Raw genomic sequence first — 14,432 nt, forward strand, 5'->3', positions numbered from 1 at the left:
GTACATACTGGTCGATGTAGAGGCGTGCACGTGTTGTAGTAGAGGCGTGCATGTAGCATGTACATGTACGTACAGCGGCCAAGGTGCAAGAAAGAAAATACGGCGACGTACGTACATACAGGCGGGGTCTCGAATGCCTACTCGCGCATACGTACGGCCAGGGCTCCTGTACATGGCTGGGTCGAAACGGAGAAACTGCGTCGTCGTCTTGTTCATGGAGAGGCAATGAAATGCGTCGTGTTCATCAGGACGCAATGGAACGCGTGGGAGCCAACCGGCTTGGATGGAACAGCCGATGGAAACGAGACTTGGCGTACCACAGAACAGAGGAAACGACCTTGTGTTTGAACGGCCACGGTCGAAACGGGATCCTGTTTATCGGGAGGGGTCTGGTGTACTGCAAAACGGAGGAAACGTACTTCTGTTGGACCTCCTACGGTCGAAACGGGGTCCTATTGATCGGGAGGGGTGTGGCGTACCGCAAAACAGAGGAAACGGACTTGTGTTGGAGCGCTACGGTTGAAACGGGGGTCCTGTTCATCGGGAGGGGTGTGGCGTACCGCAAAACGGGACTCCACGAGATACTGTTCATCTCCACCGTCAAGCTGTTCCAGCCTCCACGGGCTACTGTTCATCCACCGTCGACCTCCTCCAGCCTCCACCTGCGACTGTTCATCCACGGGCTCCTCCTCATCCAGCCTCCACCGCACGCTACTCCACCGGCTGCTGTTCAACCAACCCTCTTCATGGGCTCCTGTTCAACCACCCCTCCACGGGCTCCTGTTCATCCAGCCCTCCACAGGCTACTGTTCAACCAGCCCACCACGGGGTCGTTCTATTCATCCAGCCCTCCACGGGGTCCTGTTCATCCACGCCCAACCGGCATGATCAATCGGGGTCCTGTTCATACAGCGGCAACACCACAGGGCAACACCACGGGGTCCTGTTCATCGAACCCCTGCCAGGAACTGTTCATCCACCCCCCCCCCCACACACACACACAACAACAACGCTCACTGTTCATCCAGAGGCAGCATCGATCGGCTTCAGTTAGCAGCAGTAGCAAAGGAATTGCTCGATCGGGTTCAGTTAACAGCCATCCATCGATCGCTCCGGTACAGTTACGCGTGGCCTACAGTGCAATCTCTTGGGTTCAGTAGGCGAATGCCTCGCTCGGGTTCAGTTAGAGCCCAATGCCTCGCACCCACACGTGTGTGTGTGTATGAGAGAAACGCGCAAACCTCCGTGCATCGCTCAGCCTTGACCACCCACCGTAACCGGGAACACCCAGATATTTTCCTCGCCCTCGCTTCTACCATGGGTTTTTCCGTCATGGACGGCCCAAAGAATGTCATGCAGCTGAATCTCCGGCCCGCCCAGGATGAAAAGCCCATTTTTTGTCATGATTTTTTGTCATAGAAGTAGGAGCCCACCACATCTATGATGATACCGGGTTTTGTCACAATTATCGTCATAGAAGTGTCATAAGTATGACAGAAAAAAATTTGGTTCGGCCTAAAATGTCACGGATGTGTCATTTTTTTGTAGTGAAAAGGGCAAGTAAAAGTAGTTTTGTCTTGATCTTCTTGTGATACAGGTATTTGAGAAAAAATAGAATAACCATCTACGAAGCAGAAATATGTACGCTTAGACAATATTTCTAACATTTGATCAATAAAAGGCAACGAGTAATGATCCTTTCTAGTTGCTTTATTTAGTTTTCTAAAATCAATTACCATCCTATAGCCAATTACAATTCTTTGTGGGACATGTTCATTTTTATTATTAGGAACAACAGTAATGCCTCCTTTCTTAGGGACACAATGGATAAGACTTACCCATCTACTATCAGCTATAGGATAAATAATACCTGCCTCCAGAAGCTTTAATATTTCAGTTCTTACCACATCCTTCATTTTGGGATCCAGACGATGTTGATGATCGACAACTGGCTTAGCATCAGGCTCCATACTAATCTTGTGTTGACATAATTTTGGGCTAATGCCCTTAAGATCATCAAGAGTATATCCAATTGCAGCATGATGCTTCCTAAGAGTTTTGAGTAATCTCTTTTCTTCATGCTCTGGAGGTTGGCATTGATAATGACAGGATATATCTTCTTTTCATCAAGATAAGCATATTTCAATGTGTCGGGATGTTTCTTTAGCTCAAATCTTCCTATTCCGATCCAATCTACTTAGCTGCTATTTGTCTTCGTGTTTACTCTGTACTATTTCTTTGACTATGGCCTGGCTAGTGTAGTTTATCTTCCATTGCATACTATGTAGGTGTTATTTGGTTGTCTGTCTTCGAAGACATTGCCTGTCTTGAAGACTTCCATAAAAATCACCTATTCACCCCCCATTTAGTCGATTACTAGAATTTTTAGTTCTTAACTGAGGAAAATACTTATCTCTACTATACTACATCATCCTCTCCTCTTTGGGGAAATCCCAGTGCAGCTCACAAGTAGCACAGAGTCAAGTCCATATTTTGCGCCAAGCATATGAAAAACATATATTTCTATAAAAGACTTAACACAGTCATATTCAATATTTATACCTGCCTCATTACCTTTGTCAATTACCCAATCTTCAGAGTTGCGTTTAATTCTTTCAATAAGATCACATTTGAATTCAACGGTTTTCTTCATAAAGGAACTAGTAGAAGAGGTGTCAATCATTGATTTACCATCATCAGAAAGTTGAGCATAAAAGTTTTGCATAATCATTTCTCTTGAGAGCTCATGATTGGGGCATGTGTGCATCATGTATTTAAGCCTCCCCCAATCTTGAGCGATACTTTGTCCTTCATGAGGCCAAAAATAATATATATAATTCCGATCATGATGAACCAGATGCATAGGATAAAATTTCTGGTGGAATTCTAGCTTCAATCGGTTCCAATCCCATGTTCCATGACATCCAATACCATGTGCCAAGATAATGCCTTTTCCCTCAAAGATAACGGAAACATCTTATTCTTAACTCCATCCTATGATAAACTTGCAAGCTTAAACAATCCACAGATTTCATCTATATATATTAAGTGCATATCAGGGTGTATTGTTCCATCTCCTAGATATAGATTAGCAAGCAGTTTCTCCATAATACAAGGAGGAATTTCATAGTAAATATTTTCATTAGTTTTAGTAGGTTGAGGAGCGACTCTTACCACTTTCAGTCGAGGTGAAGATACCCTGAACAAGCCCCTAGGATTACTTTCCATAATGACAAGTAACAATAAATTTTAGCATAAAATAAAAAGGTTTCCTTACCAAATTCCACCTACCAAAGGCACTTCACTCCCCGGCAACAGCGGAATAAAAGAGTCTTGATGACCAACAAGTATAGGGGATCAATCGTAGTTCCTTTCAATAAGTAAGAGTGTCAAACCCAATGAGCAGCGGAAGGAAATGACAAGCGGTTTTTAGCAAGATATTCTGTGCAAGTGCTGTAAGTAGTGACAATAGATAGTTTTGTAGCAAGGTAATTTGTAACAAGTAGCAATAGTAACAACAGTGCAGCAAGGTGGCCCAATCCTTTTTATAGCAATGGACAAACCGGAAAGTTCTCTTATCTTAAGCAATGCGTTCTCGAGGACACATGGGAATTCTTGTCTGGTCACGTTCATCATGTTTAGTTGATTCGCGTTTACTACTTTTATAATTTGATATGTGGGTGGGTGCTAGGCTGATGTTCTTACTTGAACAAGCAACCCTCCTATGATTACGTCCTCTCGCAAGCATCCACAAATACTAAACAAGAATTAAGATAAATCTATCCATAGCATGAAACATATGGATCCAAACCAGCCCCTTATAAAATAATGCATAAACTAGGATTTAAGATTATGTCACTCTCGTAACCCATCATCTACTTATTACTCCCCATTGCCTTCCCCTAGGCCCAAATATGGTGAAGTGTCATGTAGTCGACGTTCACACGACACCACTAGAGGAAGAACAACATACAAATGATCAAAATATTAAATGAATACCAACTTCACATGATTACTTATAACAAGACTTCTCCAGTGTCTTGAAGAACAAAAGTAACTACTCAAAAATCATATTTATGTTAAAGATCATTGGGGTATTGTATATGATTAAGGATATGAACATATAATCTGCCACAAAATAAACCAACTAGCATCAACTACAAGGTGTAATCAAAACTACTAGCAACCCACATTTACCCATATGAGGTTTTGGGACAAAGATTGAATACAAGAGATGAATGAGGGTTTGAGAGGAGATGGTGCTGGTGAATATGTTGATGAAGATTGGTGTCGCTATCAAAACCGACAGATCTCGGGTAGGGGGGCCCAAGCTATGCGTCTAAAGATCAATGGTAACAGGAGGCCAGGAGACATGATGTTTACCCCGGTTCGGTCCCTCTCAATGGAGGTAAAACCCTACTCCTGCTTGATTATGATTGTCGAGTATGAATATTACAAGAGTTGATGTACCTCGAGATGGTGATGGCTAACCCTAGATGGCTAACCTATGAGGATTCCGATGATGGTGAAAAAGTTGGCCTCTACGGACTAATCCCTCCAGTTTATATACACACCAGAGGGGGCCTATAGGTTGTTCAAAGTCGGTTTATCAGACAAGGAAACCTCCGGACTCTATTCTTGCCATCCACGCTTTGAGAAGTCCCATTCGGACACGGTGGATGATCTTTGATGTGATCCTATACGGCCCATGCAACCCGGCCCACTCCTAGGCCGAACACCTGAGGACCCCTGAATCCAGGACTCCCTCAGTAGCCCCCGAACTTGCCTTCAATGTCGATATAGTATGCGGACGTAAGTCTTCAGCTTTGTAAGGCGGGTTCTCCATTGTACACCTGATTGAAGACAGTCCGGCATCGGCTTCCGTGTCTAGTCTTTATGATTCCTCCCTGTCGTTACCTTGATTTCCACGCGCCCGAGCAAATGTGAATGGTCCGTTATCCTAGTATTTTAATATTCCTGGCAGGCACAAACCGTGCCTATAAAGAGAGGCAAGATCTCTAAGCCGTCATCTCGCCTCAAGAAGCAACAAAGCAAGCCATAAAAAATCGGCCATGGCGAGCACCCCTGGTTCTTCCTCGCGTCCTCATGGCCCTCAAGAGGGGGACTGGCAGAGTTGCTCCATATCGCATCTCCAGCTCAGTCGAATCCAAACACAAGGATATCTCCCCCTCCAAATCAAGTGTCCGTATGGGCGGGGTTAACCACTATAGGTACCGAGGCATTGGCGGAGAATTTCCCCAATCCCAGCCAAGGGGAGAGGGTGTGCTTCACCTCATTCCTTTTGAGGGGCGTGGGATTCCCAATCCACCCCTTCCTTCGGGGTTTACTGGAGCACTATGGGATCCAGCTGTGCAACCTCACGCCCGGATCCATTTTACATATCTCCAGCTTTGTCGCCCTTTGCAAATTGTTTTTGGGTTGCGAGGCTCACTTCGAGCTATGGAAAAAGTTCTTCTACCTTGTCCCCCGCCATCAGGGTGGAGGGTCTATTTTCGAAGTGGGTGGCGTCGAAGTATGGCATATAGCCGGATCCAGCTACCCCGTCGGACTCCGAAGAAAGGATCTGTCGAATGGTCTTCGGACTGGTTCTATATTTATGATGTACCTCTTCCAGACCCTGTTCGACGCGGACTGCCAGAATTTTCCAGCGCCCCCTTGAAGAAGCTATACAGCTGGCGTCCCAAGTCCTCTGCCCAGGAAGACAGTGCGGAGGTGATGAACTTGGTAAATAAGATCGAGATATTGACCCATTCCGGACTCTCCATAGGAGAAGTTATGGCTATTGCGATAAAGAGATGCACTCAGCCACTTCAATCCCGAGTAACTCCCCTATGGAGCTACAATGGGGAAGACGACGCATCCCGCTACAGGAGAAAGGGTCCGGAAGGCCAAGTCGCATTAGCGGCAGCTCTGGCCGACCTTTATAAGGGAGAAGAAGAAGACTTCATGCGTGTAAATTGCCGCGAAGCCTACTCCATGTACACTCCTATAAAATGGGTAAGTTTTTTAACTACTCAATGTTCTTTTATCCATAGGGATGTATTGATCGGACACCCTGGCTATTTATGTTTTGAACAGTCGTGGAGGCAGGTTGTCGAGAACATTAACTGCCCCGCCCCCCAGCCAGAGGACCATGATCGCAATGAAGACCCTGGATTCCATGAGGATACAGACATATATGTAGAGTTCGGAGATGGGGTCTATTATCAGGCGAGCCTTGACGGCTCGTAGGTGGCCATCATGGCTGACTACCCCGATATCTATCCCTACGTGAAGGTATGTGTTCGGAAACTGTATTCTCACAGAAGAGGGATACTCCCACTTGTCTCCTTATCCTCCACCTTGGGCCATGTTTCAGGTCTGCGCTCAGCGAGCCGCACCAAGGGAGGGCGACTAAAAACAGGTCAGCATCTTCGCGAAAGGGTCGTGCAAAACAAAAGGAGGCCGACAGCACTACTGAACCTGCCCCACCTTCGAAAAGGTATATACTTTTTTTATATTCGGTCGTGAAGTCGAACCGTCATTAGAATCCTCCCTTTATCATCACAGGAGGGGTATACGGCACACCGTTGGTAAGGTCCCAATCAGCCGGGCTGCGGCTAACCCGGCGCCAGAGATACCAATCAGGACGGGGGCACAAGCTGATGCAGCACAGACTCGATCATCTCATGGAGAGCCGGATGAGATGTCCGTGACCAACTTCGAAGTCGAGAGTGCGATGAACCATCGTCACTTAAAAGAAGCCTTGTGCGCCCCTGCCTTAACAGAGCTGGAGTTTAACGCCTTAAGAACCATAGGTGCCTATGTCCGAACTGTTTGGGATGGACTTACCGGGGTCGCTCGTTTGTTCTCAAAGGATATGCAGGTAAAAAAATTCAGGAACTTAATGGATAGATAGCAGTAGTAGCCCCCGAGACTTAAGGCGGTTTGAACAAAACCGATTTAAGGATCGTTTGATAACCACAGGTTCTCAAGGAGAAGAACAACACACTGACCCGAGAGCTTGAAGAGATAAAGAGTGCCCCAATGTACTATGGCAACGATAAAAAATTGGAGGAGGAAGTAAAGAAACAAGCCGAAGAGATAAAGAGCTTGAAGGCTCAACTCTTAGAGGCACGACAAGAAAACCAGAAACTGAAGGGCGGTATATTCAGTATGTCTTGTGAACCATCCGGATTATTGAGAGAATCATATAATGCGGAATATGATAGTTCAGTTGATGCAGGTATGTTGACCGACCGCCCCAAGGAGGAGATGCTAGTTCTTTAGAGTGACATTCTGAAGGAGCTGGCCAAGTTGCACGAACGTGCTCGAAAGGCAATGAAGAATATGGCCAAAGCCTTATGGCCTTCCAACGTCCCTCCAAAAAGTATGGAGGGTTTGGCTGATCTATTCAAGGGTGCCTGGCGTCGGTTCGAGTTGTGGAAGACATCGGCCTACCGTGAAGGCACTCGAGAGGCATGGGCCACGGTGAAGATAGCTATACTGGTCATGACCCGAACCATATGGCCAGAGTTGGACCGCGGGGACCCGGCGGGAAGGAAATTCCCATAAACTTGGTATATGATCAAGTGATGACAGCGGCAAAATTTTCGCAACAAGATTGTAAATTAGATAGCCTACGAGATGGCATAGAAAGGGAGTGAGTGTTCGTTTTGATGTACCCATGTACTTTACGACCGAACTTATCTCCTGCTGAATTGTATGAAAATCTTGTCATAGCAGACCTTCGGCTTCCACCTCCGAACAAAAAGTTGGAGTGTTTCCGCATACTATATTTGATAGTAAACATTTGGTATTGTCGGAAACTAGGCAATCCGGTCATATTGCTCAAACAGACCAACTGTGTTCGGCGGAGTTATGTTATATTACTTTTTAATGTAAGAAACATCTTCCAAGAAAAATAGTTCCATTATGGGTTCCTTTTCTTAGGCCGGGCTTGTCTCTGAAGTACAGACAGCCACTTTTATGCGTTATTCCGAAAACGTCATGTTGAATGTGTGTCGCCCAATTATTCTCTTAAGAACACTAGCTTTCGGCTTCACCCGTCTGAGGTACAATGCCGGATGACCCGGTTGTAACAATCGCAGAGGTGCTCCCTTTACACCCTAGCCGAACAATCGAAAACGTAGGGTATAAGCACAGGAGCGAGGCAACCCAGCTTGGCAAAAACAATAGATAGTACAAACACGAAAAGCTTGTAAGCTGAATAAAATGCTTCTTTCAAAAGAAGCCCCCATGTATGGTGGGATGTATACATTTAAAGATGCGTGCTCCCAACAGTGTGGTTTACCCGAACACACAATAAAACGAGAGGAAGGTAGAGAGGGTAGAAAAAAGAAAGAAAACAAAAAAAACCTAGTTTTAAATTTAGACCTAAGGAGGCTGAATTATGCGTAAAATCTGCGGAGCCGGGTGGCGTTCCAAGGGTTCGGCTCAAGGCGATTATCCTCCGCATTGCGAAGGCGATAGGCTCCTCCAGTAAGGCCTTCATCAATAATGAAGGGGCCCTCCCACTTGAGTTTGAGCTTATCCTTTTTCTCCAACGGTGTATGTTTTAGACCACACTTCTCTGCTTTGGTAACGCCTGGCTTGTTGTCGATAGAACATGGAACGGGTCTTGGCTACATCACGCTCCTCTTCAAGTCCATCTAGGTCGTCCTGCCGATCGAGTTCGGCTTCTTTCTCTTCGTACATGCGCACTCTAGGCGAGTCATGAATAATATCGCAGGGTAATACGCCTTCTGTGCCGTACACCATAAAGAAGGGTGTGTATCCGGTCGTTCGATTGGGCATGGTCCGGAGTCCCCAGAGTACGGAATCGAGTTCCTCAACCCAGTGCTTATCTGATTTTTGTAACAAGCACACGAGTCTTGGTTTAATACCACTCATGATCAGACCATTGGCCCGTTCGACTTGGCCGTTGTTTGAGGGTGGTATACGGATGCATAGTCGAGTTTGATGCCCAACTTAGCGCACCAGGTTTTTACCTCATCAGTTGTGAAGTTAGAGCCATTATCAGTGATGATACTGTGTGGGACACCATAACAGTGGACTACGCCTAATATAAAATCAATCACTGGTCCGGCCTTAGCTGTTTTGACTTGTTTGGCTTCTATCCATTTAGTGAATTTATCCACCATAACCAGTAAGTATTTATTTTTGTGGCTTTCCCCTTTAAGGGATCCGACCATGTCAAGCCCTCAGACCGTAAAGGGCCAAGTAATGGGGATTGTTTTTAATGCGGAGGGAGTCATGTGGCTCTGAGTGGCGAAGAGTTGATAGCCCATGCAACGTTGGACAAGGTCTTGAGCGTCAGCTCGAGCCGTAGGCCAGAAAAAGCCTATCCGGAACGCCTTCCTTACAAGGGCGCGGGCTGCAACATGATGACCGCCGAGACCGGCATGTATCTCTGCCAAGAGCTGCCTTGCCTCCTCTTTGGAGATACACCTTTGAAGGACTCTGGTTGTACTTCTTTTATATAGTTCACCTTCATGTACTTTGAAGGCTTTGGAGTGCCAAACTATGCATCGCGCTTCATTTTGATCATCGGGGAGCTCTTGCCTATTAAGGTAGGCCAAGTAAGGTCTAGTCCAAGGAGCGATAACGGCCATGATCTCATGAGAGGAGGGTGTTATCTCGATATCCGAACCCCTGACATTGCCCGCACTCTGTTCGGCGGTTAAGTGTGTGATCAGGTCTGTGTTGCCTTCGCTGCTCTCACCCTGTCACACCACAGATGGCTTAAAGAGCCGCTCCACGAAGGTGTTGGGTGGCACGGGGTCGTGTTTAGCGCCCATACGAGCAAGGATGTCGGCTGCCTGAATACTTTCCCGGGCGACGTGATGGGACTCTAGTCCGTCGAACCGAGCTGACATTTTCAATATGGCGTTTCGATATGCCATCATTTTTGGGTCCTTCACATCGAATTTTCCATTGACCTGTGAAATTGCGAGGTTCGAATCACCGCGCACCTCCAAGCGTTGTATGCCCATGGAGACAGTCATACGAAGACCATGCAGTAGCGCCTCTTATTCGACTGCATTATTAGAGTCAGTATACATGATTTGCAATACGTAGCGGACTGTGTCCCCAGTGGGGGATGTGAGGATTATGCCAGCCCCTAGTCTGGCCAGCATTTTGGAGCCATCAAAGTACATGACCCAGTTAGAATAGGAGTTGTATTCTTTAGGGAGTTTAGCTTCCGTCCATTCGGCTATGAAGTCGGCCAACACCTGGGATTTGATAGCCCGGCGTGGCTGGTATATGATTTCGAACAGTAATAGCTCGATGGCCCACTTTGCTATGTGGCCAGTGGCATCCCTATTATTAATGATGTCATTCAGTGGCACCTCGGATGCCACTATGATCGAACACTCTTGAAAGTAGTGTCAAAGTTTGCGAGACGCCATGAACACTGTGTAGGCTATCTTTTGATAGTGCGGGTATCGGGATTTGCAAGGTGTAAGGACCTCCGATACATAGTAAACGGGTTTTTGGGTGGGGAATTTATGTCCCTCCTCCCATCGCTCAATGACGCGGATGGCGCTTACTACTTGGTTAGTTGCCGAAATGTATAACAACATAGGCTCTCCAACGTCGGGTGCGGCCAACATTGGGTTGCTTGCGAGAAGGGCTTTTATTTCTTCCAATCCGGCGGTGGTTGCATCTGTCCACTTGAAGCTATCAGTATGGCGTAGTAGCTTGTATAATGGCAATGCCTTTTCTCCTAATTTGGAGATAAATCGGCTTAAAGCCGCTACGTGATAACCCACAAGTATAGGGGATCGCAACAGTTTTCGAGGGTAGAGTATTCAACCCAAATTTGTTGATTTGACACAAGGGGAGCCACAGAATATTCTCAAGTATTAGCAGCTGAGTTGTTAATTCAACCACACCTGGAAACTTAGTATCTGCAGGAAAGTGTTTAGTAGCAAAGTAATATGATAGTGGTGGTAACGGTAACAAAAGTAAAGAAAGCAAAAGTAATGTTTTTGGTATTTTGTAGTGATTGTAACAGTAGCAACGGAAAAGTAAATAAGCGAGAACCAGTATATGGAAAACTCGTAGGCACCGGATTAGTGATGGATAATTATGCCGGATGCGGTTTGTCATGTAACAGTCATAACATAGGGTGACACAGAACTAGCTCCAATTCATCAATGTAATGTTGGCATGTATTCCGTATATAGTCATACGTGCTTATGGAAAAGAACTTGCATGACATCTTTTGTCCTACCCTCCCGTGGCAGCGGGGTCCTATTGGAAACTAAGGGATATTAAGGCCTCCTTTTAATAGAGAACCGGAACAAAGCATTAGCACATAGTGAATACATGAACTCCTCAAACTATGGTCATCACCGAGAGTGGTCCCGATTATTGTCACTTCGGGGTTGCCGGATCATAACACATAGTAGGTGACTATAGACTTGCAAGATAGGATCAAGAACTCACATATATTCATGAAAACATAATAGGTTCAGATCTGAAATCATGGCACTCGGGCCCTAGTGACAAGCATTAAGCATAGCAAAGTCATAGCAACATCAATCTCGGAACATAGTGGATACTAGGGATCAAACCCTAACAAAACTAACTCGATTACATGATAAATCTCATCCAACCCATCACCGTCCAGCAAGCCTACGATGGAATTACTCACGCACGGCGGTAAGCATCATGAAATTGGTGATGGAGGATGGTTGATGATGATGACGGCGACGAATCCCCCTCTCCGGAGCCCCGAACAGACTCCAGATCAGCCCTCCCGAGAGAGATTAGGGCTTGGCGGCAGCTCTGTATCGTAAAACGCGATGATTTCTTCTCTCTTATTTTTTTCTCCCCGAAAGCCAATATATGGAGTTGGAGTTGGTGTCGGAGGGTCTCCCGGGGGCCCACGAGGTAGGGGACGCACCCCCCACCCTCGTGGACAGGGTGTGGGCCCCCTGGTCTTCATCTTTGGCGAGGATTTTTTATTATTTTTTATAAGACATCCCGTGGAGTTTCAGGTCATTCCGAGAACTTTTGTTTTCTGCACATAAAACAACATCATGGCAATTCTGCTGTATAAACAGCGTCACTACGGGTTAGTTCCATTCAAATCATACAAGTTAGAGTCCAAAACAAGGGCAAAAGTGTTTGGAAAAGTAGATACGACGGAGACGTATCACTACACACCCAGCTAGTTTCTGGACCTATTTTAGGTCTGTTGGCATGGCCAGTTGTGACAGAGCTCAGATTTTTGTTGGGTTTGAACAATGAACCCTAGCAACTTTCCGGCTGGAACTCCGAAGACACATTTTTCCGGATTAAGCCGGATGTCATATGTTCGGAGGTTGTCGAAGGTGAGACAAAGGTCATCCACCAGTGACTCGACGTGTTTTGTTTTAATGACCACATCGTCCACGTATGCTTCGACTATTTTTCCTATTTGCTTTTCCAGGCATGTTTGAATCATATGCTGGTAGGTGGCCCCGGCATTTTTATGTCCGAAGGGCACAGTATTGAAGCAGAAGGGGCCGTAAGGGGTGATGAACGCACTTGCAACCTGATCTGATTCCTTCATCTTGATTTGATGGTATCTGGAATAGGCATCGAGGAAACATGGTGAATCGTGCCCTGCAGTTGTGTCAATAATTTGGTCAATGCGGGGCAATGGTAAAGGATATTTGGGGCAAGCCTTGTTGAAGTCTTTCAAGTCGACACATAGGCACCATGATTTGTCCTTTTTAGGGACCATGACCAGATTGGCTAGCCAATCCGGATGTTTGATTTCCCCAATGAACCCAACCTCTAGTAACTTGGCTTACTCTTCTCCCATAGCTTGACGTTTGGGTTCGGAGAATCTCAGTAGTGTCTGCTTCACGGGCTTAAATCCCTTCATTATATCGAGACTGTGTTCGACCAGTCTGTGTGGGATGCCGGGCATATCTGAAGGGTGCCAGGCGAAGATATCCCAATTCTCGCGCAAGAATGCACATAGGGCAGCGTCCACTGCCAGATCCACCTATGCCCCGATGGATGTTGTTTTATTGGGGTTCGTCGGGTGCACTTGGAATTTTACTATTTCCTCGGCTGGTTTGAAAGAGGTGGACTTGGATCTCTTATCAAGGATCACATCGTCCCTATCCACCGTAACTCGTAGGGTGGTTAATTCTTCTGTCGCTAGGGCTTTAGACAGTGCCTCATCTGTATGTGGCGGCGGTCGAGGGCGTTCAATATCCCTTCATCTGTGCAGTTATGGTGGAAGACCGAAACGACATCATTGTCCGAGCAGTCCTTGATCTTGTTTTTAACAAGAAGGAATCTGGCCCAAAAGTGGTGGACCGTTTCCTGGGGCTGCTGCCGCACATACATCAGGTCATATATATCTGGAGGACCTGAGTTACTTGGAGAGTATAGATTGTGGTGGGTGGGTGGATTGAATTTTAGATCCTGTCCCACGTCCGTGTTCGGAGCCGGCGTGGCTTCCATAGTAACCGGTTCGGGTCTGGCTGAGCGCGAAAGCTCCCTGTCGCTGAACCAGAGTCCGGCGGGAGTAAAGTCCCTTCCGAAGGGGAAGTATCCAGCTCAGGGGATTCGGGGACCCGAACATACTTGGTCCTCAACATGGGGGGGAGTCGTCGGTGGTCGGTTCCTCGACTATCGCCATGAAGTGGGTGACCGGTGGGTGATTAATTTCCCTTTGGTCGGCCTTGAGCCCGATCTGATTTTAGTCTGTTGAGACTCCCAAAGCAGCGATGCGATCTAGCAGTTCGTTTAAAGACAAAATATCTGCCAGATCCAATTTTTCAGAGTACTTGGGGCTAATGCGAGGACGGTGTCTGGCAGCTGTGAGAGGATTTGCAGGCTTGATGGCTGCGCGTGACTTCATGGTAAAACTGCCGAACCGGAGGGTCTACCCTGAGGCCAGGCACCCTCCAGAAGTGATGTTGTCGTTGATGACTAGGAGAGCCATGGATCGCTTTTTAGCAGACATCACAGTGGAGCACTCAATGAAAGCACCAATGTCGGTGTCAAAACCGGCAGATCTCGGGTAGGGGGACCCAAGCTATGCGTCTAAGGGTCAATGGTAACAAGAGGCCAGGAGACATGATGTTTACCCAGTTTCGGGCCCTCTCAACGGAGGTAAAATCCTACTCCTGCTTGATTATGATTGTCGAGTATGAAGATTACAATAGTTGATCTACCTCGAGATCGTGATGGCTAACCCCAGATGGCTAGCCTAAGAGGATTCCGATGATGGTGAAAAAGTTGGCCTCTACAGACTAATCCCTCCAGTTTATATACACACCAGAGGGGGCCTATAGGTTGTACAAAGTCGGTTTATCAGATAAGGAAACCTCCAGTCTCTATTCTTACCGTCCATGCTTTGAGAAATCTCATCCATACACAGTGGATGATCTTTGAAG

Source organism: Triticum aestivum, chromosome 2B (assembly GCF_018294505.1).
Source record: "Triticum aestivum cultivar Chinese Spring chromosome 2B, IWGSC CS RefSeq v2.1, whole genome shotgun sequence".
In the NCBI taxonomy this organism is placed as follows: Eukaryota; Viridiplantae; Streptophyta; class Magnoliopsida; order Poales; family Poaceae; genus Triticum; species Triticum aestivum.